The sequence below is a fragment of the Columba livia genome, chromosome 4 (assembly GCF_036013475.1).
Source record: "Columba livia isolate bColLiv1 breed racing homer chromosome 4, bColLiv1.pat.W.v2, whole genome shotgun sequence".
In the NCBI taxonomy this organism is placed as follows: domain Eukaryota; kingdom Metazoa; phylum Chordata; class Aves; order Columbiformes; family Columbidae; genus Columba; species Columba livia.
Genome location: NC_088605.1, coordinates 73020648 through 73044706, shown reverse-complemented (window position 1 = coordinate 73044706; position 24059 = coordinate 73020648). Strand labels below are relative to the sequence as shown.

General features: G+C 44.3%; 1 protein-coding gene and 1 long non-coding RNA gene across 10 annotated transcripts in view; one reads left to right on the top strand and one right to left on the bottom strand.

Moving 5' to 3' along the window:
* Positions 1-20234, top strand: part of LOC110356328 (uncharacterized) — a 244019-nt gene extending 223785 nt beyond the window's left edge. For 7 of the 8 annotated variants that reach the window (XR_010472583.1, XR_010472589.1, XR_010472584.1 and 4 more), the window contains one exon: positions 2651-20234. This is a non-coding gene — a long non-coding RNA (uncharacterized LOC110356328). The remainder of the gene's footprint in view (positions 1-2650) is intronic. The other variant, XR_010472587.1, reaches the window with a different exon arrangement.
* The window catches only part of CXXC4 (CXXC finger protein 4), a 102294-nt gene that overhangs the window by 20480 nt on the left and 57755 nt on the right, over positions 1-24059 (bottom strand). The window contains exons 4-8 of one of the 2 annotated variants that reach the window (XR_010472580.1): positions 21332-21505; positions 20135-20184; positions 15595-15795; positions 14512-14858; positions 7113-7181 (exon numbers count right to left, since the gene is read on the bottom strand). The gene's annotated coding sequence lies outside the window, so the exon portion shown is untranslated. The remainder of the gene's footprint in view (positions 1-7112; positions 7182-14511; positions 14859-15594; positions 15796-20134; positions 20185-21331; positions 21506-24059) is intronic. The other variant, XR_010472581.1, reaches the window with a different exon arrangement.

Here is a 24059-nt window from a genome sequence, read left to right as displayed (position 1 = left end):
ACATTTCCCTGTGCTGCCATGTTTCATTGCAGCCCGATCCGAGGAGGAGCAGTGCAGCCTTTGCCATTGCAGCTGCCTGCGCATATGAAGAACAATTTGTCTTTACTTGTCAAAGAGGGGAGTTTAAGCATTGAGAAATTTTCTTCCTGGCGAGCAAGGCAGAGGCAAAGCAAGATACCATGTGTGGTCCTTGCAGTCACCTGGTCTTTTATTTTTGGACATGGGAGGGGAGGAGCACTGTGTGTTTTGCATGTTTCTGTGGCAGAGAAGATGGTGCCACAGTGGGCAACACTGCTCTCCAAGGGAGGAGGGGACCTGAAAATTCCTGAGGATGGATGTTCATTGTTGGGATGAAGACTTGGGAAGATCATAAGGTTGAAGGAAATGGGTAGATGGTTTTCCTGTAGACCTTAAATGTCTGGGCATCTCTTCAGCTCCTTCTACACAAATTTGTCAGAGAGCAGCAGTCAGACTGCTGGTGGGGAGGGCGTGATGAAGCTGTTGGCCCAGGACAGGTCCATCATTAACCCAGAGAGGCCGTCAACACCTCCCCTGAGAATGAGGTTCAGGGAGACCTTCTTGCAGTAAGAAACCCACCAGCTACCAAGGCAAGGAGCTGCCCCAGGGCTCCGAGCTGGTAAATACCTCCTCACCATTTAATTACAGGATGGGAGCATCAAAAAGGCACCGCTGAAGAAACAGAGGAGTTTTCTGGTTTGCTTTCTATTCATTTAGTTAAACAGGTGCCAGGTTTGCAAGCAGACCGTCTTATTGAAGTTTAGGACAGATTTGTATTGATTTGAAGTCGGAACATTGCCCAACTAAGTGAACCTGCAATAAACTAATTTTATGCCAAGTTAAGCCTGTACAAAAACATCTTGCAGTGCTTAAAATGAATTGGCATTTAAACAAAGTAAACGTAATTTGATAAAACTTCAGTAAGAAGGTGAGGCTACTCATATTGTGGCCCTGCAAAAGTATTTAAGAGAGTTATTCATATAATTCTTGTTGCACAGAAAAAAGCTTGGATTTGAATCTGTACAGCAACGTCAAGTAGAAAGGGTTTTGTGAACAATTTTTTTTTTTAAAATCCTGATTACAATTTAAAGGCCTAGTTCTAATTCTTTGACTAAAATAATTTTCTATTATAGTATAATTCACTATTCAAAAAGAGTAAGGTAGCAGATAGTGTCTAAAGCCAAGACAAAACTACAAGATGGCATGTAAAATAACTGTAATTAAACAATCAAATGTAGCAATTAAACATGAATGATTCTTTATTAGGCTGAATGAGGATGCCAAACAAGACTCCACAGGTGGTGAGTTTATTCCCCCATGCTCGTTGGTATTTTCATTAGCAGCTCTTGGCATAGTCAGACATGCAAATCTGTCCGTGCCTTTAAGAACAAGCCTCTATTTAGGTACCATTCAAAGCAAGGAGGATATGCAAATATCAAGAAGGACAGGATTAAAGTATAACGTGGTGTTTGGGAGATAAATTGAAGAAATGCGCTGCGATTCAACAACGTTCTGCACGGAGAATAATGAAATGCACCACTGTAGCGTGGCAATAGAAAATGCTGGGAAGAGTGTTGTTCGCTATGGGATCTAGAGGTCACCGTTAAAACCCTAAAAGCAAAGTGAGCCTGCAGCTTTGACAGATGCAGCATCCAGCCAGCTGAGATGGGCTTTGCTGGGCGCCACAGACACGACCAGGTAACAGCGCTTTGCAAAGCCTGTGAACTCTCCTCGCAGACGTTGCCGTTTCAAAGCCAACTTCTCCGCAGGCAGCCAGAGGCGGCAGGTTTTCCGCAGCCATCGCGCCTGGCAGCCCTGCCATCCCGCGCCACGCTGGGGAGGCATCGCCACAGCTGCCAGGTTTGCCCGGGCTGGCATCCAACGTGGTCACCAGCTCCTCCTGCAGCCACCCACCGCCCCGAGCTTCTTTGGAGCAGGGGCTTTTCCCAGGTTGCAATACTTTCCATGTTGCTCTCTGAAGCTGAGATCTGCCTGAAAAGCGGTATCTGCCTTTGCAGGAGCTTATAAAAATGCCTCCCAGCTGAACAGTTGGCCAGTCAAACCCTACATCAACCTGCACTAGGAGAAGGCTGGGGTTGCATGCTGCCAGCCGGACAAGGTGCCCCAGCAATAAAATGGTTAACAGCGAAGCTGTGGGAAAACCAGTCGAGATAATTATGCTAATTATGCTGCTCTCCTTCAGCAACAGAGGCAATGGCACACTGTGTTTGGAACGGGCACAATTTTTTTTTAAAGATTAATTGGGAAGAGCTCACAGGAAAGCAACAAAGGTGAAAAAGGATTTGGAAAATAAGACTTCTGAGGGAAAGGCATGTTTGGGCTGGAAAAGAGAGGGCCGAAGGGACACATTATTGTCTACAAGCACGTTAAGGGATATTGTAAAGAAGATTGGGAGCATTCTCATTAGTCAGTGAGGACAAAACAGGAACTAATGAGTTTTAACTCCAGTAGGCAAAAATTAGGTTAAATATTAGGAAAAACTCCCTGTGATCGAACAGGTAACAGAGTGATTTGCCAAGAGAGCCCAGACAGTGGCTCCCAACTTTTCTGCAACACCCGAGGCTTGGGCTTGAGTCGAATCTTTCTGAAGATTTGGGTCTTTTTCTTTCAGCCAGGCAAAAGCAAGCCATGTATTTCTGGTTAAAGCACCTGGGAGATGGAGAGAAAGGAGTCTGGCTTCTGGCTTGGCAGCGGCCAGCCTGCAGCAAGACGGGGAGCGACTGCCAGCTGAGGACCTGCATTCGGTATTGCTGCTGTCCCCAAGCGATCAAACGTCCTGACTCAACCCTAAATCAGTGCAATGGTTTAAAACCCAGGAAATACAATAATATTAAGACACAAGTTTTTTTCCTTGACCTTATTATTTCTGACCCTCTGTGGGCAACTGGTGTGATGATTTGAAGAGTTTATTTTTCCTTTCGAAGAAAATAATGTTTTTCTACTTAGGAAAGATGTGATTTAACGAACTCACTGGATTTTTAATGAAGACTAGAGATACGAACCTATGGAAAAACTGCAAAAGTCAATCAAACTGCAACTGTACAGAAGACAAGTTTGTTCTTCTACCGATATCACAATATTTACCTGTCAGTGTAAGAGATCAGAAAGCTGGACTTTGCTTTGCATTTCTGCCCAGTTCTGGCTTTACAAAGCTTGATTTGGTGATGTCCTGTCCAGCATCTAAATCAGTGAGCTCCCTCACACCAGTGATGATATTTCCGCAGAAGATGGATTAATCTCTCTTCTTTTTTTCCCTCATTGATCTGGGCCTTGAAACAGCTTTGGGGAGGCAGGCAGATAGGAAACAAGAGGGGATTTAAGCCTTTTGCTTCACCTTTTAAAAAAACTCCATGCAGCATCGCTGTCCCTGGAGTAGGCCCACATTATTACTACAGCCACAGCCAGAACATCAGAGCTACAGCGCTCAGAGTTGTAGATCATCAGTCTGCTGTCACAGCCGTGATATATGATGGAAAAAGCCATCCATCTGCAAACACCGAGCACAAAGGGCTGTGGCTGCGAGGATGCAGTGTGGCATGTACGACGTACACAGCAGCGAGCATTTTCCAAACAAAAAGGGCAGAAACGTGGTAAATGGAGGCTCCTTGGAAGGAAAGGGGAAAGTGTTCAAAGTTTCTTGCTCCCAGGTCTACAAAAAATCACAAAATGTATGTTCTCGAATCCAGAAATGACACCTATGAATCCAGCTACTGCTTCTTCTACACACACCCCTCTTTCCCTTAAAGATTTACACCTGCTTTAGGATCTTTACAGACAGAGACATTTAAGGCTGTGAAATCTTGGGAGAAGGTAAAATGACATGGTCAATCAGCTGATGCTTCTTCCCTGCACACCAGGGGACTCCAGCAAACCTCTTGTATTTTGTGTGGAGACTCAGCTCTGACTAAATATTTCCTTTGGCACTATAAAGGCAGAAAGATATTAAAAAAGGAGAGCAAGAGAGAGCAAGTGAGCATAAGTGCTTACGTATGGCTCCAGGTTTCACAGCTGAACTACAATGAACTGGTGGTTTTCCAGGAGAGAAGCCATTTCTTGTGTGTCATTCTGCTGCACAATACTCCAAGTGAGGATGCAGTTAAATACATTGATCTCAGAGTCCCTCATGCAGATGCATCCAGGGATACTGACCATAAAAATTTCTCCTGTTTAACACCTGTGACTGGGTGGCAAGCAAAGCTGATGCTTTACAAAAGCACATATTGAGGAAAAAGTTCTGGTTGTGTTTTTTGTTTGTTTGTGTTTGTTTTCCTCTCCCCACAAGAAGTGCCTCATCTAAAAGGCAGAAGCCACAAAGTGGAGATCACTGCAAAGGGGATCAAGCAGTTCAGTTACTCTGCCTTTTGCATGGCAGCAGGAAGATCAGTCATTTAATTTCAAACAGCTACAATGCAATTTTCAAAATGTCTGCTTCCATGCAACATAATACACTTGAAATACCACATTCTTATTAATAGTAAATTATGGCACATTCATCTAGCTGTTCTGAGAACGGTAAGTCTAGAGGTCTTTGACAAACACATACTCTGTTTGTGGGGAATGAGGTAAGGCACCGTAATATGAAAAAACCATTTCTCTCCTCACATCTTACATACTTATCAATATCTTATTTTTGTTTAGAAAAAAATACTGATTTCTAATATTTTACCATTAATGTTACAATTAAAAAAAAAAAATAATGTAGATCTGCCAAGAAAACATTTTAGTTCAGAACTAATTTTTTTTTTTAATTCATGCTTTTCTCTCAATAAATATTAGAGTTGATCACAGATTTTTGTTACAAATAGTTCATTTATGGAACTCAGCTCTTTTTGCTTGCCAAATCATTTGTGATATTTATGAGTTTCTTCATAACTGCAAAACATGCTTTGCAGAGCCAACATGCCTTTATATCCATCTGCCCAGCCCCTGAACTTTCCTAAGCGGATGATGAGCTTTGCTGAAGACAACAGTAAGTTGGCTGCAATGAATTTTTCAGTCGTGGCTGCACAGAGCTGACTTGGCTCTCTGTGAAGAAAAAGGGTGGAAGGGAAGGAATTGCAGGACAACCAAGGAGGCATCCCAGGAGGACAGACCAGATGAGTGAATCCTGGAGATCCTGGCTGCAAAGTACTTAAGCGCTTTTGGCAGGGGAGCGAAGCCCGTCCAGCCTTACACCAATAAACTCAATTCCCTTGGGACCGCCTGGCATAAGAAAAGCATGGGAAGGTATGAAAGAAACTGGTGGCTGAGGTGATATCAGATGTAAAATAATTCTTCAGAGATCTCCTAATGAATGCATTGGCACAGTCTAAAAGGAAGAAAACGTCTGGAGTACAGCAGGCAGCACACTGTGCAGGGGAGGGGGCCAGGACAGCTGAGAGGGTGCGACTGTGTGGCTGCAGCTCAAGAGGGCTTCGCAGTTCTTCCGCTTGAAATTCTGCCCCATTTGGGGTGTTTTTTGTTTGTTTGTTTGTGTTTTGTTTTTCTTTGTGTGTGTTGGGGGCGGGTCTGTCTTAAGCTATTTCATTCAGTGCCAGCTCCTGAAAACTGTAGGAGAAAAGCTCTTAAGGAAATAATTTATTTTAGCTTAAATAGCTTGGGGCAGCAGTTTACAAAGGCAACGAAGGCCTAGGTTGCACTCTCCAAGACACTCAAACCATCACGGGCAGAGTTTTCGCATTTAATTCAGGAACTAAGTTTCGGCTTGCACACTTGCCCCATTTATCCATACCCAAGTGTGGGCTGTCTGCAGTGACACCTGGGGGGACGGGTCTTCTTTCTGACAGGCAATGGGAAGAACAGGACGGAACTGCCGAAGTCAATTTCTCCTCACCAGATTGCCATGGACAGCTGAGATGCTGCCATCCTGACCTCTATGGCAAAACTCCCAAAGTACTCTCATCCTGGCTTCCTCGGCCCCACGCAAGGTGCTCCCACTCCCCTGGGACTCTTGAACTAGGACACCAGTTAAAGGATGTTGCCCTCATTTGCAGATCCTTGGGAAGGGCTGATAACTAGGAGAAGATTTCCAGAACAGGTTGTCACCCTTGACAACAGCATGGGAAGAGCAGGTAAGTGGCTTGTATGCAAAAAAACCCAAACAAACCAAAACCAAGCAAAAGCAACTTACTATGCATGCATTAGAAAGGAAAAATAACAAAATAAATATTTTTAAAGTATAATAGTGTTAATAAAAATTTTTAAACCCCCCCCCCCCGCTTTAAGCCTTCACACTGTTTGCCTTAAGTAGACAGATAATTATCACAGGTAAGTCTTACTAAATCATCTAGATGAACTTCTGATTTGCACTGCATCTTCAATAGCATGATTTATGTTGCTTAAACAGCGAGCACCTCTATTGTACTTGAGTTTTGTGATTTCAAGGCATGAGCAACTGTAATTAAAGAGCCTTTTTGGAGCAAGTGTAGCACTGTGCAGTGTAATATGACATTCAGCATAAATCAGCATCACTTTACAGAGTTCTGCTTATTTTCACTTGTGCGCTTCAGCTCTGTCATTTATCCACAGTGAAGCCTCAAACCATGGTATCTTACCTAGTTCATTCAGATTTTCCCATTTCTAGAAATCTCCATTATTTTTATCATGCAGTTTATATGTTTAATTCTCAAAGAGCTAAATTTGTTTGGCACAATAATGATTTTACTAGCCTATTGCCTAATAGAAACAGTCCTAAAACAGGGCAGCTAATGAACATGAGTGTGAGACATGAGCATCAAGGCAGCATCATCCATTCACATAGCAATGTATGTGTGCAACAGAAGAGACTATTTTCTTATTTTTTTGTCAAATAAGATGCCAGCAGGAGCTGAGACTGCTCTTTGATTCAGCGATAATGAGCGACTGTCGCACCAACGGAATTTACATTTTGCCAATGGTATGAAAAAACACAAACCTATTCTTCTAAGTTCAGATTTCGGGCCCTCCCCCCCACATACATGCTGATTTCCTGAAGTTTGAGTGCTCCAAAGCTCACACTGATGTGAATGAAAATCTTGGCACTTTATTGAACGATGACGTCCAACATGAAAGGTAAATGTAGGGCAGATGACTACCTGTAAACATTCCTCCTGGAGGATCTTCTCCAAAGCACATTAACCCATCTTCCTCTTCCCTTTCCCCTGCTGCAAGCAAAATCAAATTTTAATCAGTTTCTGCCATATCTGCTTCACTTGGAAACTTTCTGAAGTAATATTAGAAAAACCGTACCAGGCTCCATAGCAGGCATAAGCGCGTTTCTCTGTGCTGATGCCTACCATGTCAAACCATTATCTAGGCTTCCCGCTGGCTGATGCTGCTGGAAAAAAGATGAACTTTGACTTCGGGGGAGGCAGCGAAAGGTAATTTGTTCTGTGCATCACATCTCAGGCAGGAAGGAGGCTGCAGGTCTCGTCTGACTCAGACCTGTGAGGCCGCTTACAAGGGCTGCGGCGGTTTGAGCAGGGGCCATGAGGCACCAGCAGCCCCATGAAGCTGGAAGTCACCTGGAGGTGACAGTCTCCTTCCCTGCTGTGAAGCAGCATAAAGGGCAACGGCTGTGTTGCCATCTCAGGTGGACACGGGGCACTGTGCGCTGTTAGGACTATAAAAAGAGACATGTATGTATGTACAGCACCACTATAGACATATGGAGATACATATATATATATATATATGGGTCCTTGTACACCATGTTAAAACTGAAACAAGTTGACAAGGAAATAACAGCATGTAGTTTCCTTTATTGGCGAGTTTGCTAGCATGGACAGTCCTAGTGTTTCTGATTTTTTCTGATAGTACTTCTGGCCTAAATCAAAACCACTACATAATCTAGTAATGCCTAAGAACCATCCATTTCAAACACTGCATGCTCTATTCTGACAACAAACATTACTGTTCTATTTCTGTTTATTTGTGTAGTACCAACCCGGAGTTCCATATTTTCAACAAAATTAACAGTAAAGACCAACTCCAGGTCTTTTGATATCCTGGAATCAAGGTGAAACACTGTTTCCTGGCCCTACATAATTCACGTGTGCTTTCAGATTGCTGCTAGTAGAGCTGTTCCTCAGCATCTCTTATATTGAAAATAGGTCTTTTGCTCATAGGCAGCCTTTAACAAACTATTGGAGACTTGCCTAGGATCTTGTTAACCACATTGCTGTTATCCAAACTATTCCAGGCCAGCCAGTCCCCTTGCAAAGGTCTTTCCCTTCCCCTGGAGATGGGGCAGAGGTGGCTATTGTAGTGATTAACTGGGAAGAAGCTGAGCTGCCAGCACCAATAGCTTCCCAGCCTTGAATCAAGAGAAACAGCTGTCCACTTCTTTCCTCCATAAAGGAGGCTGTTAGCAGCTTTGGTACATTTTTCCTTCTGGTTTTGATGAGAAAAAGTATTGTTCTCATTCTCCTCTTAGAAACTATTATATAAGAGTTCTTTTACAGACAGTAAAAGCAAGCACATCAGTTAACATTTGCAGGCCAAGTATGCAATTGCAGAAACAATTTTTTTTTTAATTAATGGCCAAAAATGAAGGCCCCTTTCAGTTCCTGACACTCTGCTGGCACCAGAAGTGCAAAGTTACTCTGAAGTCTTAAAGAGTTTTCCTTTGGTGACTTCAGTTTCTTTACTATTGAGGAGCTCAGCCTCCTTGCTGGTGGGGTGCAGGTTGAGGAAACACTCTGCTCAGATGCTCAGGAACACGCTATCTTGGTAGTAATACATGGATACACCACTCAAAGAGCATCTCCAAACCCTCTGTGGGTACCAGTCTAGTTCTGTTTCCCTCTTCTCCCACCTCACAGCTGTTTATATCACGTGTTCCCTCACTTCCCTTTTGTTAATGTATTATACAGCAGCAGCAGCACATGGCAGATGAAAATCATGGAAGCAAGACTCATTAGGATTCCACGTCCTTTGAGTGATACATAAAAAATGCTGTGTGAAATGTCAGGAAAGTAGGTTTTGAAGTTTTGACAGATGTGAGAAAAGGAGAAATGTTTGCCATTTGTCTTAATGACACTTTAACATGTTTGGAGAGCCAATAAAAAAACCCCACAGCCCAACAACAACAACCAAACACACACGCACAAACACAAAAACCCCAACAAAAACTAACAAACCACCATCAACAAAAAACACCACCCTGAGCAACAATTTGGGAGGGATGTGAGCTGTTCCCAAAAGCGAGGCTGGAGCTGAGAACAGACCCAAAGGGTATCAGTGGTCCTGGTCCTTTGCATAGACTGCCAAAAGAGAACAGCGAGAGAGATAAAAGTAAGTGAAAATCATGATCCTTAATGACTTAAGCTTGACTTCTGGGTAAGAGCTGATCAGCATATCCCTCCCCACAATGCTACAGCCCTTAGGACTCCTCAGATGGCAGCCAGCAGTACTAACAGATGCAAATATGATAGGAGTGTAAGAGAAAGTATTTACGTGTAATGACTACCCCAGCCAAGACAGTTATTTTCAGTGTTATATCTGAACAAAACATTCCTCAGGTAAGATCTAGTCCTGCAGCTATTAGACAATAAGTTGCCATTGACCCAAAATTGTCCAACAGGGGTTTAAGTTTTGTTTGCTGGATTTGCAGGAGAAGAAAGGAGAGGTCATGGACACACCAGTTTCTTTTGGCCCTGAGCCTGGGAAGGGACTCTCCCAGGTTTGTGATGATATGGCTTCGGTGGCTGCATCTTTTGTCCCCTTTAGGCTCTAAATGCTCATTTCTCTCCACTGTGGGGAAAGACATTACTGGCAAGAATAGTGCTTCACACTTTTAGCCAAACCTACTTAATCCCATCAACTGCATTTCCCAAAAACAGGCTTTCACTTCCAGCAAATACGACTCAGCTCCCCTCTAAGAAATTATCTTGCTCTTCACAGTTTCAAGGCAAAAACTGCCTGATAAACAGGAAAACCCACCGGGTTCAACATGGTACAAGTCACCATGGGCTGGGTGAGCTACGATGGGAAGAGCCCCCAAGCAGGTAACCGCTTCGGCAAAATACACCTTTCCTTACAGAACTCTGGGAAGATGAACCCAGGATAAGTGTTTAGTTAATAACCGGTATCTATTGTCACTTGGGTGCCAACAGTGGTACAGTAAGGTACAGTTGGCATCTGTGGCAAAAATCCCTCCATCTAATCTTTCAAAATAATCTGAATTAAAAAAAAAAATGCACATAGCATTACAGCAAAGGACACAAAATTTGTGTCAGCACCTACCCCAATGGCAAGAAGTGAGAGTGGCAAAGGATGTACTTTCAGTTATTAATCTCACCTAGTCTTGTCCCCATTCCAAGGAACAGGATGGCACCCTGGAAGAGCAGTAGAAGAGGAGGTCCAAGTGATGCAGAACTCTTCCATATGCAGGAAGTTTTACGCAATCTCGATTTCATTATTCAGTATTTATGAAGTCAAAATTTCTGATGATAAACAATGCAATAGCACTGTAGCACGTTTATTTGAGTTAGAAATGAGCAATGCCTTATCACGAGGAACTAGTTCTGGTTGAACTATTTGTGGTGGAGAATCAATTTGTTGAATTTAGTCCTTTTGCCAGCTCATGAATTGTCCTGAAACAGATGACAATTTTCATGAATATGTCCACCGCTCAAAATTATCTGACAAGCAATGCAAACATATTCCAGACTAAATTGCTGGTAAGCTGCTCACTGTGATTACTGCTTAGAGTATTTGATATTAAAAATTGAGCTGTTTTTTCCTTGGGCCCGTAGCTCACCTGATTTGTCAGTACCCTGACTGGATAAGCACAGCTTATTCAAGTACAGATATTTACAAGAGTAAATTGCTAAGACTTTCTCCTCCATCCTTTGTTTGCTTCTATCTGCTTGACTTTCTAGACTGTAATCTCCAGAGGCAGAATTTCACAGCCTCTCACAACAAAACATCATCCTCGGTCAGGGCCATCAGGCCAGCCTGGGATATTGGATAGTGATATAACTTGGGGGGGGTAAAAAAAAAATAAATCACAAAATAACTACCTCATTTGCGCTTTTCTCTTGCTACAAAGCCACCACCACATAGAGCCGATGTGAAGTTTACATAATGAACACTCTATCTTTTGAGATCTGTGGGTTAACGATCCACATTTTCATGTGTTTTCTTAATGGCCCGAGAGCTGGAGCAAAGTAAGGCAGACAGTGTTGACTGTCATGTTTGCTGCGAGGCTGGAAATGGGCAGCCAGCCGGCGGCATCTCCCGCCATGGCAGAAATGAGCTCCCGGTAATTTGCTGCTCAGCTGGCTCTGCAGTGGCTGCGGTGTTATACAAGGATCCACCCAAGCCAGGTAGCTGCAATGCCAGCAGCAGCTCAGCCACATGTCGCAGCGAGGACCTCAAAAAAAGGCTCCAAACCCACTACAGAATCGGGGAAAATTAGGGATATAGCCCAGCACCAGCCTCTAATTACTGCCTTAATCCCCAAAACTGCACTGGCACAAATTAGCCAGCTGAGATGCCAGATCTGGTAACACAGAAGTGACTGCAATATCAAAAACTCTTGCTATGAGAAGCTGGGAAAAATAGAGATAGGATCAGGCCCAAACCTCTGCCCAAACTCTTTCACACCCCAGCTACTGAGCATTAGAATAACTGCTGACAGGAATGAGCTTAACTAACGCTCTCCAACAATATCATTTTGATCATCTGTGGACTCAGGAAAAATTTCTACACTGGCTTACACTGGTTGCGTTTTTATTTGCAGCTCAGTAAGCTTTGGATTATTATATTGAAAGGAAGGAGGCTGTATATAAAGCCAGCTCTGTAAAGCACTGCAAACAGGACAGGCTCTTGTTTCAGGAGAGATATGGCTAAAATGCAGTCACCACAGAAATAATGTGGAAATCCATCACACATGCATAAACATTTCTTCCAGTATATGTTATTAATTTCCTCACAGATCCCCCGCCAAGGTTTTCAACTGAGGTAACTAAGAGAGCCAAATATCTAGATTATTTTTTACCTCGTCAACACTTAAATCTATGTTATTAATTTGTCATATGCAGATTAGCTATTATTATGCAAGCACTTGCATGGCAGAGAAGCAAATCCAGGCCCCTGTGAGAAGTGAGCCCTTTCCATTTCAAAAAGTCATCTATCTGCTAATCCATTTTACAGCATTCAATCTTTACCACTTGCTTTCGCCTTTCCCATTTCCCCTGCTCATTCCCAGCCCACAGCAGTACCTGGGCCTACAGCAGTCCTTTGCAGAAGTAAAGGAGATTTCTTCCTCCAGCATCACTGCAAGAACAGTCTCCATTCTCAAAAATGGCATGTATAGGAAGGCTTTTCCCCTGTATAACATGAGTGATACCAAATTCTCTCCTCCTGCGGGTGCAGTGATGTGAAAAATAGAAAAACCTGTTCTGCTGGACCACATGGGTCTGGCTTTACATCTGGAGAACCAAACACAAATAAGGAAGGCCTGGAAATGAAAGCACATGCTGTTTGGGAGAAAAACCAACAAACAAATTCTTAGAATTTGTTGTTGCTTATATATATATATATATATCTGTATTATTTTTTTTTTAACAAATCCTTGAGTCAGAGCATGGGAAACAAAGAGCAGAAGTACTGGGACCGGTGTCTCCCTGCCCGTGATGAGGTGCACAGAACGGGGGACACAAAGCAAGATTCATGGTCCCCACCTTGCCCCAAGGAGGACAAGAGCATGAATGTGCTGCTGGCACAGGCAGGTACCCAGTGCCCCACAGTGGGATTCAGACCCACTATAGGTGATGTGAGAGGGATTTTCCAGTGGGCACCAGGTACCACTTTGGGAAAGCCCAGCAGCCCCCACTGACTTTCTGTCCACCTCTGAAGAGCCAAGCTAAGACCTGTGTAGTGCAGGCACATTGGTATCGTCCTCTGCTGGAGCAACCTGCTTCCCACTGAGCTCCGCCCGGTCCTCTCGCACCCAGCTATGGAGGGAAGCAGCAGCTGCTCCGGTGCTTGGTGTATTCCGCAGTTTAATCAGACTCTACCTCCAAATACTAAAGGCATAAATAGACTTACGGACTATGAAGTACTTCAAGAGGTCATCCAGCCTGTTTCCTTGATTTAATGCTGGATTAGTTACAGTATATCATTCCTGCCAAAGCTAGATCTAATCTACTTTTCGAGATCCTCGGCAATGGAGATTTGACAGCCTCCACAGACTGCTGCCTCACCATCATTACCATTACAAAGTCTCTCCTTGACGCCTAACTTGAGTCTTCCTTGTGGCGACTGAAGACCACTGCTTCTCTCCCAGCCACCAGAGATGGAGGAGATAATTCCCTGCTCCCTTGCAGTGGCCTTTCATCTCTGTGAAGACCGGCTTCACACCTCCTCTCAGTCCTCACCTCTCTGGGATAAACACAATTTCAGTCCTTTCTTGGTGACACGTTTCCTTCTCGCTTCACTCTGTACAGGTGTGTGCCAGCAAACAAGATCAGTACAGTTAAAGAAATTGGGGAGATGGCTTGTGCTTAAGTGAAACTGCCCAAGAGAAACTCTAATGTGCTATTTGGCATTTACACAGAAAGTTGTGCAACTATTTACCAAGCACTCAGTAAACACAGTTTTTAACCGTGGCAACCTCTGTATCATGCAGCCAGCATTCATAGACAGCTGTTTCAAATAAACAGCCAACAGACCTGAAATAGCATCACACTACCGCCTTAATTATTAGCCCATTGATCTTGTATCGTGTGTAAATAGGAACCTCAGAGAGCACTTTCGGAGGAGAGAAACGTGAATCTTAATCAGCCCAGATAAAAAAAAGGGCACTGTACACAGATGATGCTAGGAATGCAGAAATTTCTTCCTCTCTGAAAGAGTATCCCAGTTATTCAGAAAATATATGTATCAACCCAAATGCACAGAAAAACCAAAACATGACTCACGCGACAGAGAATAGCAGGTGCCACCTGCTGTTACAACCCGCTTTTGCTATTATATATGTCACACATATGTACTGATGCTGATGCGATAATAACAACATGCAAATGCTGCTTTAATATCCAGGTCCTCATTTTGGGGACATGACTCTTGGGTCTGCACATGGTTTCAACCCACAACTTGTAATTGCTATAAGTTGGTGACTTCATCAGGTGAGTGTCAAACTCAATGTGTTGCACTTGCACTCAGTAGGAGGACAGGTATTAGCAGATGCCAAATGGGGATGCTAATTCAAAAGACACGATTAAGCCTATTTATGAATACAAGTCTAAATACCCATAACCCATTGTCTATGCAAGCATCTCAATGCATCCCTGTCTTGTTCATAATCCCAGCTTCCTGTCTTTAGTCTTAACCCACAGAAGATCACCTTTTCCTGGCTGGACACATTGGTGATGGTGGAGACAAAGACAACTCTACTTATAGCAATACCGGCCTCTCTGCCCCCAAGTGCCACATGCTGCCCTGCTACAAATTTTTGGCATCTGCTCCTTCGGCCATAAGGCTTACCTGTCTCTGGGTTGGCAGCCATCTGAGTGTGGGGTGGTTTTAAGGATGGTTTCTGAGCTTGTGCTAGCCTCTTGTTAAAAAATTCAATCCAGCGCTGCAGCATTGCTGTGTTGAGGCTCCCAGTCGGCCTACGTGGAACTGATGGTGGGCTGAGTCGGGTGGTTTGGTAGTCACAAAGCCCTTCCTTGGTACATTTATGCAGTAACTTGACAAGAGGAGCATGAAAAAGATGGGATGGGAGGTTGTTTTTCCAAAAGATAATGTGATCAAAGGTGATTTAGTGAGCAGGTACAGCAGGACTTGTGCTCCTCACTGGCTGCGCTCAGACCAAAATGGAGTTGCTGAAACTCAAAGGAAGACAATTTTTGCAAATGACATCAAAGACTATATTTTTGTTGAGATTAAGATAAACAAAATTCTTCACAAGAACAAACTTTAAATTCATGGTTTTTTTAAAACCAAAAAGGCGCTTTTTTCATAATTAAGAAAACTTTCAGTAGAAACATACATGTAATCAATAGGTTAACTTTACTAATTTGGATTAAATACAAACTACTCAATATGCTGTTGCAACATGCCAAATGACCTTCACAGAAAACTAAGTAGATTCTGCCCCAAAACTGACAGGAGCATGGGATTTCACTGTGCAATGGGTCAGTAGGGAAACGCGTGGCTTTCTCCATAGCTCAGCCCAAACGTCACAAGAAGCTATGAAAGCAAACTGGGTGCAAACGGTCCCCTCAGAGCACCAGCCCCCATCATGGCTGAGGTGTTTCTCAGCCCCCCACAAACCAAATGAGGGGCAGACACCGTGTGTCCCACAGAAGAGCAACATCCAGGCAGACTGGGCCACAAGAGGCTGGAGCCAACACGCGCAAAGCCAGTGTGTTCACCTCCATTTCCATGGCACGAGGACTTGGCCTCCATCCCAAAAGAAAAGCGATACTGCAGTCTGGTGTTGCAGTCCTGGGGCAAGAGGGAGGGCTGCAGCATTGCTCTGGGCTCCTCGCCACATTCCTAATCCCCCATAGTCTTTAACCACAGGCAGAAATCGTGATGACCTCGCAAAGAGTTGGTACCTACCTTGGACTCAGCACCAAAGCATCCTAAAAGAGCTGGTCTTCACAGCGGTAAGCACTACTCAAAGAGAGCGCCACCAAATTCTTCATTATTATTGGCTGCTTCCTCTGCTTTTTGGGGGTGTTTTATTTTCCTTACACATGCATGCCTGCATGAGGGCCACCATCATTGTCTCCTATTGCAGTATCTTGCTTAAATGTACTCCTGCAGAAACACAAGGCAAAGACACCTCAGCGACAATTGCTATCTAAGATACCTTTCACTTCACCTCAATATATACTCCATACTTAACACTGTTCATACAGCAAGTCTCCTCTTGATTGCCTTAATAATAAAAAGAAGAAAAAGAGCAAGAGAAGTAAACCGCTAAGTTTCCAAATAGATTATGCAGAGAACAACGGAATAAACCCCCAAAATCTAACTTTCTGGGTGCAAAAAGGCCCGGTGTGTGGAAGTTGAGTGCTGAACTGTAAGATGACCTGAGTGAAGCGTCCCGAAGGAGGGGAGTGTCTACAGGGGGAGGGAGCAAGGCAGGCACACCGAGCCCTGCCTTTGTATCACACTGCTGGGGGAAAAAATCAGTTTGTTATGGTTGGCAGATCACACTTTACCCTATTTAGACCTAGATGGAGAAAAACACAGGTAAATATCACCTATAAAAGAGGTTCAAGTCAGCCTTTGCCTACCGCGGGCGGGAATGCGCTAACGTAAATGCAGAAAGAAATCTGGTTCCCTCTGGATAAATGCAGATGACAGACGAAATATCATGAGTGGCAAATTGTTGTACAAGTGCAGAATGCATTTAACCCTTTCCAACCTCCCCCAAAGCCATCATAAGATCTTTTACTTTTCCTAGACCCCTGCACTGACACACACACACAGATGGTATTTGGCTTTATATAAACAGACAAGTGGAGATGAGTAGCTCCAGACCAAGGTTCCTGCATGGTTATAACCTACCCGGAGCAGAGTCCCCAGGGCCATACAGCCTCCTAGCCCATCTGGGAGGCATTTCTTCTCCTTAGCAGCATAGGTGAAGTGCAGATGACATGTCTGAATTACATCACGGCCAGCCACGGTGGTTTGGTCTTCTGCAATCCCAGTGACAGGTGAGTTATCTGTGCCTTCACACAATCACCCTTTTTACCACTAATTTTTAGGCCTTCACAATAATTTTACTGCCTGCTCAAATCTTCTCCCATCCATCTTTTCTCCCCCTTGACAAATAGAAGGCCTAGTTTTACTTTTTTTAAAAATTTGGTTTAAAAAAGCCAGCAGAATCATTCCCTTTGAACAGCAAGACCACGCGGACTCACGCCTGAGAGTTTGAACAGCAGCTGTTGCAGAAAATCACCTATTCATTAGGCTTCCAAGGAGAGCCGATCAAATTACTCAATACAAATAATTTATCTGACAATTCTCTCTTTGCAGATTGTCTACATGCAGACCACTTTTCACCGGTGCAAAACTCCTTTTTTTTCCCCACAAAAAACGTGTTAAAAGTTTCACCGGTTCTCTCGGCGGTTGCTAGGAGCGCTCATTATTTGTAAGTCAGTATTTGCGCTGAGAGATTGGCACATGCTATTGTTTCCACACTCTGCTGAGATGACCTACACTGCAAAACAGGCCTGGATAAAATTGCTGAAGCTTTGTCTTTCCTCTCTAGGTAGTGTACTGAGAGGTGGATGTGGAGAAGCTGACCCAGGCAATGTTAAGATATTGCAAACCTCTTTCTCCCCACCAGTATGGGACAAGGGGAGGGGGAAAGCACTTAACGATATAAACGGATCCCAAATTTAAACCTGCCTGGGTTCTTTCCTCAGGCTGAGACAGAAAAACATACATCTAAAAGCCAGTATCTGTTGGCTGTTTAGCAAGTTTACATTCCATTTTCTCTTGTCATGCTGACACAAATTATTTGCTCTTGTGTCTGGATTGCTATTTGCAAAGGGTGTAGTGAGTACCCTCAGCCTTTCTTATTTGATTAACTGTCTAAAAGCTGTAGCTCTTTGGAGGCAGGTGGAAAGTTCCCCATTGAGTGGCCCAGAGCCTGTAAACAACACAAATTTGCTCTTTCTGTGTGTGGTTGGGTCCCGTGCTCAGCCCCAGGGTCCCAGTCTCCCTCTCCTCGCAGGCCGGGTCCTGGCGGGTGGGCTGGCAGCTCTGTCACCCTTCAGCACGTTAATGCAAAGGGACACGAGCAGCCATGGGACGACCTGTGATGATGCCAATTAATTTGCACTGTAGCAAACACAGAGGCCCTTCGGCCACAGCCCCACAGCCCCTCTCCACCGAGTGCGGGGGTCTCAGGTGCCTCAGCCCCCACAGGACCCCTGGTTACAGCCCTCAGCTGGCTTTAAAGAAGAAAAAAATTCCCTCCATGCGATGCAGCCTGCGTGTCAGCCTGCGGCACAATGATTGATGACACAGCTGCTTCTGCAGCCCCCGTTGGAGATCTCTAATTTAATTAATGGCTTTCGGCATGTGTGTAACATAACTCCTGCAGCACCTCCGCGGCCCCGGGGAGCGCGGGGACCGCAGGGTGGCTGCTCTGGCACGGGCAGGGAGATCAGGGGGTGGGAAGACAGATGCACAGACACAAGGGCCAGATGCGATCGGGCACCTCGCAGGTTTGCATTAACCTTCACGTAGGCAGGGGCACGTGGAGCCTGCGTTTGGCGAGCCTCCCTGGCCGGGCCAGCAGCAGCAGCCTCCCAAGCTGCTGTGCAGATGTGGTCTCTGTCTGCCACGTCCTCAGGAAAGCTGCGAGAAGGTGGGCACCGCTCCACGGACCACCTGAGATCTCGCTCAACTTTCTGCCTGCGATGCACAAGGGGAAATGCCTGGACCTGGTGGCAAGGAGGGGTCTGGCAGGTGGGAAGGAATCATTTGTTTTCCCTTTAATTGGAAGCAAAGGGAGAGCTGAAAGGGTTAATGGTGTCTTTTCAGCCCAGATGTAAAAGAAAAAAAAAAAAGCTATCCTAAGCTTTCCTGAAATCTGGAGAACTCAGAAGAATGTGGCAAAAGTATTTCCCAGTTGCAAAATACTGCAGGATGGGTTTTCTACCATGGTGCCTTTGGTCCCTGATAGGAGTAGGGGATGCAAGGCCAAACCACAGAACAAGAAACTAGCTTAGAGAAAAGCTGGATAACATGACCCCACTACCTCCCCCCGCTAAAAAATCCATCCAAGTTTAGAGACTGAAGCAGCACCCAGATCTCCCACACCTAACTTCAGTCATGGCTAAAGAGTATTGCCAAAATACGGAATAAGTTAGAACCAGTTCTGAGGAACAGCTGCCTTGGGAGAGCGAGCTGGGGGAGCTACGTGCATGTCCCAGCTTACTAAAACAGAGGGTTTTCCCCATCTTCTTCTTTAAGTCCCACCACTGATGAAGGCTCCAGAGTAAGCCCTAAGCTCAGTAACATGTCCAGTCCTCAACAAAGTAACAAAGCTCAGCCTTCAGGAGAAAAGCTACGCTCTTGCAGACCAGGAGTTCTCAGTCCATGGAACAAACAATAGAGACACTGCTGTGGGTTTGGTTTGCTATTGAAAAAGGAAAGAACAAGGGCAAAGGAGAAAACTCAGGAGAACTTTGTTCGACTCCTAAAATGGTCCCTAGCTGAATGGGTTTGGGATGAAGGGTACGCATTTTATTTTCTTCAGCATGCCCTGCAGCATTTGTCCATCATTTTCTTTGAGACGCACTAGTCTCGTTCAACTCTAATATTTACTGGTAAAAATATTCCTCTATCTTGTTTATCCTAGAATATTTCAACCTGGCACTGCAGTCAGGCATTTCTGAGGATTATTTGCTTCTGCTCACCAGCCTCTTCAACTTTGGATCAGGTTTTAAAAATAGTAAGCTTTTTTTTTTCCTTTCCCTTCCCTTGCTGCTTCCTTTTCATTACCAAGGTACAGCTAGAGAGAGGCAGAGAGACAGAGATTCTCCTTTGTTTTGGACTTTCAGTTGGACCAAAGTCTTGTGCTTCAGAAAAGCTCTGCTGCTCTCCCAAAGGCCATCCTTCACTTCTGCTACGCCTCGTTGCCTCGCCTCCCTACATGAGAGAAAACCCCCAACAATATCATCTCCCTCGAGCTTTAAGAAAACAGGTAATGATGCATGGATGTGCAATGAAATTTCAGAAATGTGCACTGACTTTTTAGAAATATGCCAACTGTCAAATAAAAAAAATAAAATAAAAAATCAGGCCTAGCCAATATTTAAACCGTGAAGTCCTCAACAGCACCAACTCTGAACTGCAGCCTCTGTTACAGCACAACAACTTGCCCAACATTATTTAGGATTTACCCCCAAAATGCCACCTGGTGCTTGACCCAAAAGATGGTTTACTTATAATTATTAGTCTGTCATCAGCTTGCTGCTTATCTGCTGCCAGCAGCCCTTGAATGAGTTGTTTGTAAGGTTTTTGCAGGTTTTCGTATTTGAAAAGCCTTATAAAAAGATACCTTTGGTTGTATAATGGCAGAAATATATGTACAGAGATATCTATCATGAAGGATTTTGTATTTGGTACTTACTTGAAGACAATGTGATGACGATACCTTCTGAGCAACTTACAGGAGCCGAGCTGTAGATGTAAATACATAAACAAGTCAATACAAATATGCGTAAACTCTCTGTGTTGAGTCATACTGTTTTTCATTTTCCTATAGATATATGTATTTATGGATATACCATATGTGGCATACCCCAAGATTTACTATGAACCCCTTGCACCTGGGTGCAAACACTGAGCCCTGCACAGCCCCTTTGGTTGCTCAGCAAGCTGCGGGCAGCAAGTAGGGACCAGGCAAATAAACACCAACAGAGAGGCTGTCACGTAGGTGGTGAGGCCAAGCCCAACGACTCCATGGGCTTGCTGAGCTCCTAATTGATCCTGCTGGGCTGTGACTGAAAACAAATAGGACATGGCTCACTGCGGAAAGGCTTGAACGGCAGGGGCTGTGGCTGGCCACACACCAGCGTGCCGGGCAGCGTCTGGGCGCCAGCCCCACACGTGGCCATTCTTCCTGTCGTCTCTTTTATGGCTTATTTTAACCACTTAACCAAATCGCGCTCCTCCGCTTTTCACAGAAGGTAGCTCAAATCACATTTGGACAAAGTGATTTTGAAATGTATTTTGTTGATAAGGGAAAAACTTAAAACTCTTCGGTGCCTTATAGAAACGCTATAGGAATAGGTTTAGAAACGGTTATATACATGCCACGCCTTTTCCTGTTTCTTTCATAAGGCTTTTCAAACTGGAGCTATTTACATTAATGGGGCTTTGCATTTCCACAGGGTTACAGGTTACACCCCCAGCCCTGTGGCAGGGAACTGGCACCCTCATGGCTGTACAACCCCAGTGTGCTGCCTTGCTGCCCATCGCCCTTTGCGTGGGAAGCCCCAGGCGGTGCAAATCCGACTTTCCCAGTGTCCCCATGCCACTGCTGGGCACGTGGCCCGACTGGACACTGAGCACAATAGTGGTCTGACAACCCCATCGTTGAAGGTAACAGCACTGTCCCAGGGGACACTGCCACAGGGGCTGGTTAGCGTGGTCCTCAGGCGCTGGTGACAACCCACGCTGTCCCTCCACTCTGCCGGAGGGTCGGGTCTGAGAGCTGGGCTCTGAGCTCACCTACCTCACGCACAATCCACAGAAACTCATAAAAACTTGGCATTTTTTTTCCTTTGACTCACTATAAAACAAATCGGAAGTCCAGGCTTCTTACCTTTCTGGGTTGTGTTTTCTCTCCTCCGCACTTGATGAAAATCTCTTCTTTGCAACGTTCTGTTGGCATTCGTGAAAATTACTCCACGGGGAATAAAAGCCCAACTTCTTCTCACGTGTATCACACTCGTGCTGGCAAAGAGCTGGGCTGAAGGCTCAGAGGGAAGGACACGCACTAGGAAGGGGAAAGAGACCCTGTGAACTTCCCGTATTAAAAGATGAGAGAAAGAAGTGTGTTATGTCTTCTCTGAAGCTGCAGGAGAATTGTTTTCCTATGAAATATTTGAAAAGTTTTCTTCAATCATTCTTTCAAAAAAAAAAATTATGAGTACTATTTACTTTGGTCTAGAAATATTTTAAGAATTTAAAAGTAATCCCTGTTTTATGAGCATAGTATTCTTACTCCCTTTACATATGCTGTAAAAGCAAAAATATTTTATACGTCTTATTCAAATCTATAAAATATCATTACAGAAAATTGTTACTTTTATTACTCAAGCTGAACTTTTATGAATAGCTACTCCATTAGATTTATACACTGACTTTTTAGAGTTAGAAATGACACTGTAAAGCACAGGAATAGCTGGGATATTTATTTTAAAGGCTACAGTACAAATAATTTTCTGATAACAATTCTTTTTCTGCTCAGATTATTACTTTATCGCTCCCTGACTTTTTTCCTCAAACAAACCGCAAGGTGTAAATCCAGCACTCGCAGTGACAGGTGTCGGAGGAGCCGGATGCTCCTTGCAGAGCCTCCAGAGGTCCTCTCCCAATGGAGCTTGTCCCACGTTGGACTCCAGGTCACACAAATGCCAGTCTTGACCTGCTGTCCAAGGGAAGAAGCAGAGCCACAGCTCAGAGTATGTGCAGGTGGCTGGAAACAACTTCAGTTTGAATATGCACACAAAAGTATATTTATTTCTGCATCTGTGTGCTCAAGGACGTGTACACACACATAGATGTCACACACTTCTGTCTGGGGTATCCCAGACAAGGATGTGTATGTACAGCACACAGAGCCAAGTCCAGCAGGTCACAGAAACATCAGCAAGACATTTGTACCTGTGCTGTCCTCTGGGATTTCCACGTCTCCCCCAACACAAACCGCTCTCCACTTGACCTTAGGACCTGAATTACTCAGCTTCCACACAAATAGAATTTTCAAGACACAACTAACAAAACTGGAGAGCTTTACAACCTGCAAATGCCACCTTCATACCAGGGCACAGAACTGTGACAGCACGTGGCAGTCCAACACACACCATCGCCACCACATCAGCGTAACGTGTTGCAACAGCCACTTGCACATTCTGTGGTGAACAGGAACAAGGACCTTCTGGACACCAGGACTACTGCAGGAATTTCAGCAATCCCGCTAGCCACGGGCAAATCAAGGTGGCCGGGAATACATCTGTCTTCGAGGACAGGTGGTGAACTCATATAGCAGGTTTCCCTATGTAAGGGATTCTCGTTTATTCTCTGGAAGCTTCCAGTGCTGCTGCTACCAGTGATGATGCTCTGGACTAGATGGACAGCTGCTGTTCTTCTACGTCTCTTGGTAAATCCCTTCCTTTACCTCCTCTATTTCTGCATTCAGGCTCTAAGTTTTTTAAGACAACAAGGGATGGTAACTGCAAAGCTAGAAACAGCATTTCAGCCAACTCTCAAAAACTGTGAGGATTTACCTGGCAAACAGAGAGCAGCAGTGCTAAACGCCTGGGTGAAAGCACTAAGGTCTCTTGGTGTGTTCAGTCCTTGAAAGAAGAAAGTATTTGTATTGCATTTTTGAGCTAATGACAGAAAACTTTTCTCATTGAGAGGAAAATAAAAAATATAAAAAATAAAAAGGACTGTGGCCTGTAACACTCATATCCTACAGCTTCAGGCATCCTATTCCTCTGCCTGTCACTTTTATATATGCATATATAAAAAGTGTGATAGCCTGCCACTTTCTACATATAAAAATTTTATAGCGGGCACCAGTGGCAACCACTATATTTTAGTGCACAAAACCAGTTTCCATGAGGACACTGCCTTGATTTTGCGTTCTCATGGTTTCCCAGAAGATTATGTTTAGGGAGCAAGACAGTGGTGCTTGTTCTCTATGGGAAGGTCAAGAGACAGAGGAGAGTGCTTTCTTCAGAGCAAAATTATTTCAGCTTTTTTTCTCCATACGTGAATGAAAGAGGCTTTTACCTCCACTATTTACAAGAAACGTTTCATATTCTTACAGACAGCTGTGGTTGGATTGGGTTTTTCTTCTTATTTTGAAACAAAAGTAGGTTTCATTTATATGGATGCAACAAGTTAAACTTGCACACAGAAGACATACCAAGGAGTTTTCTTCATCTGTTCTTGAACAAGCATCTATAAGAGCACTGTCCCACATTTGAGTAGGAGCTAGAGCAATAATAAACTATTCCAAGCTCAAAAAGCACAGAGCAAAGGGTTCGTAAGGCTTCTCAGCCAAGTGTTATTGGTGTCTCCTCCCCTTTACTTTGTTTTATTAGCAGCAACAACATTAACAGAGGATAATTAACAGGGATGCCCTGCTCAGGCAGAGCCTGCTCCTGCCAGCTCTGGGGTGCCACCGGTGTCACCACACTGAGCATTCAGCCACATGGAAACGGTGAATGACCAGCAAGCTTTGGGGGTTGAGTTACTTGTGAGAGCGTTTTTCCTCCTAAATGTATGTTACAGACCACTCAGGATGAGACGGTACTGAA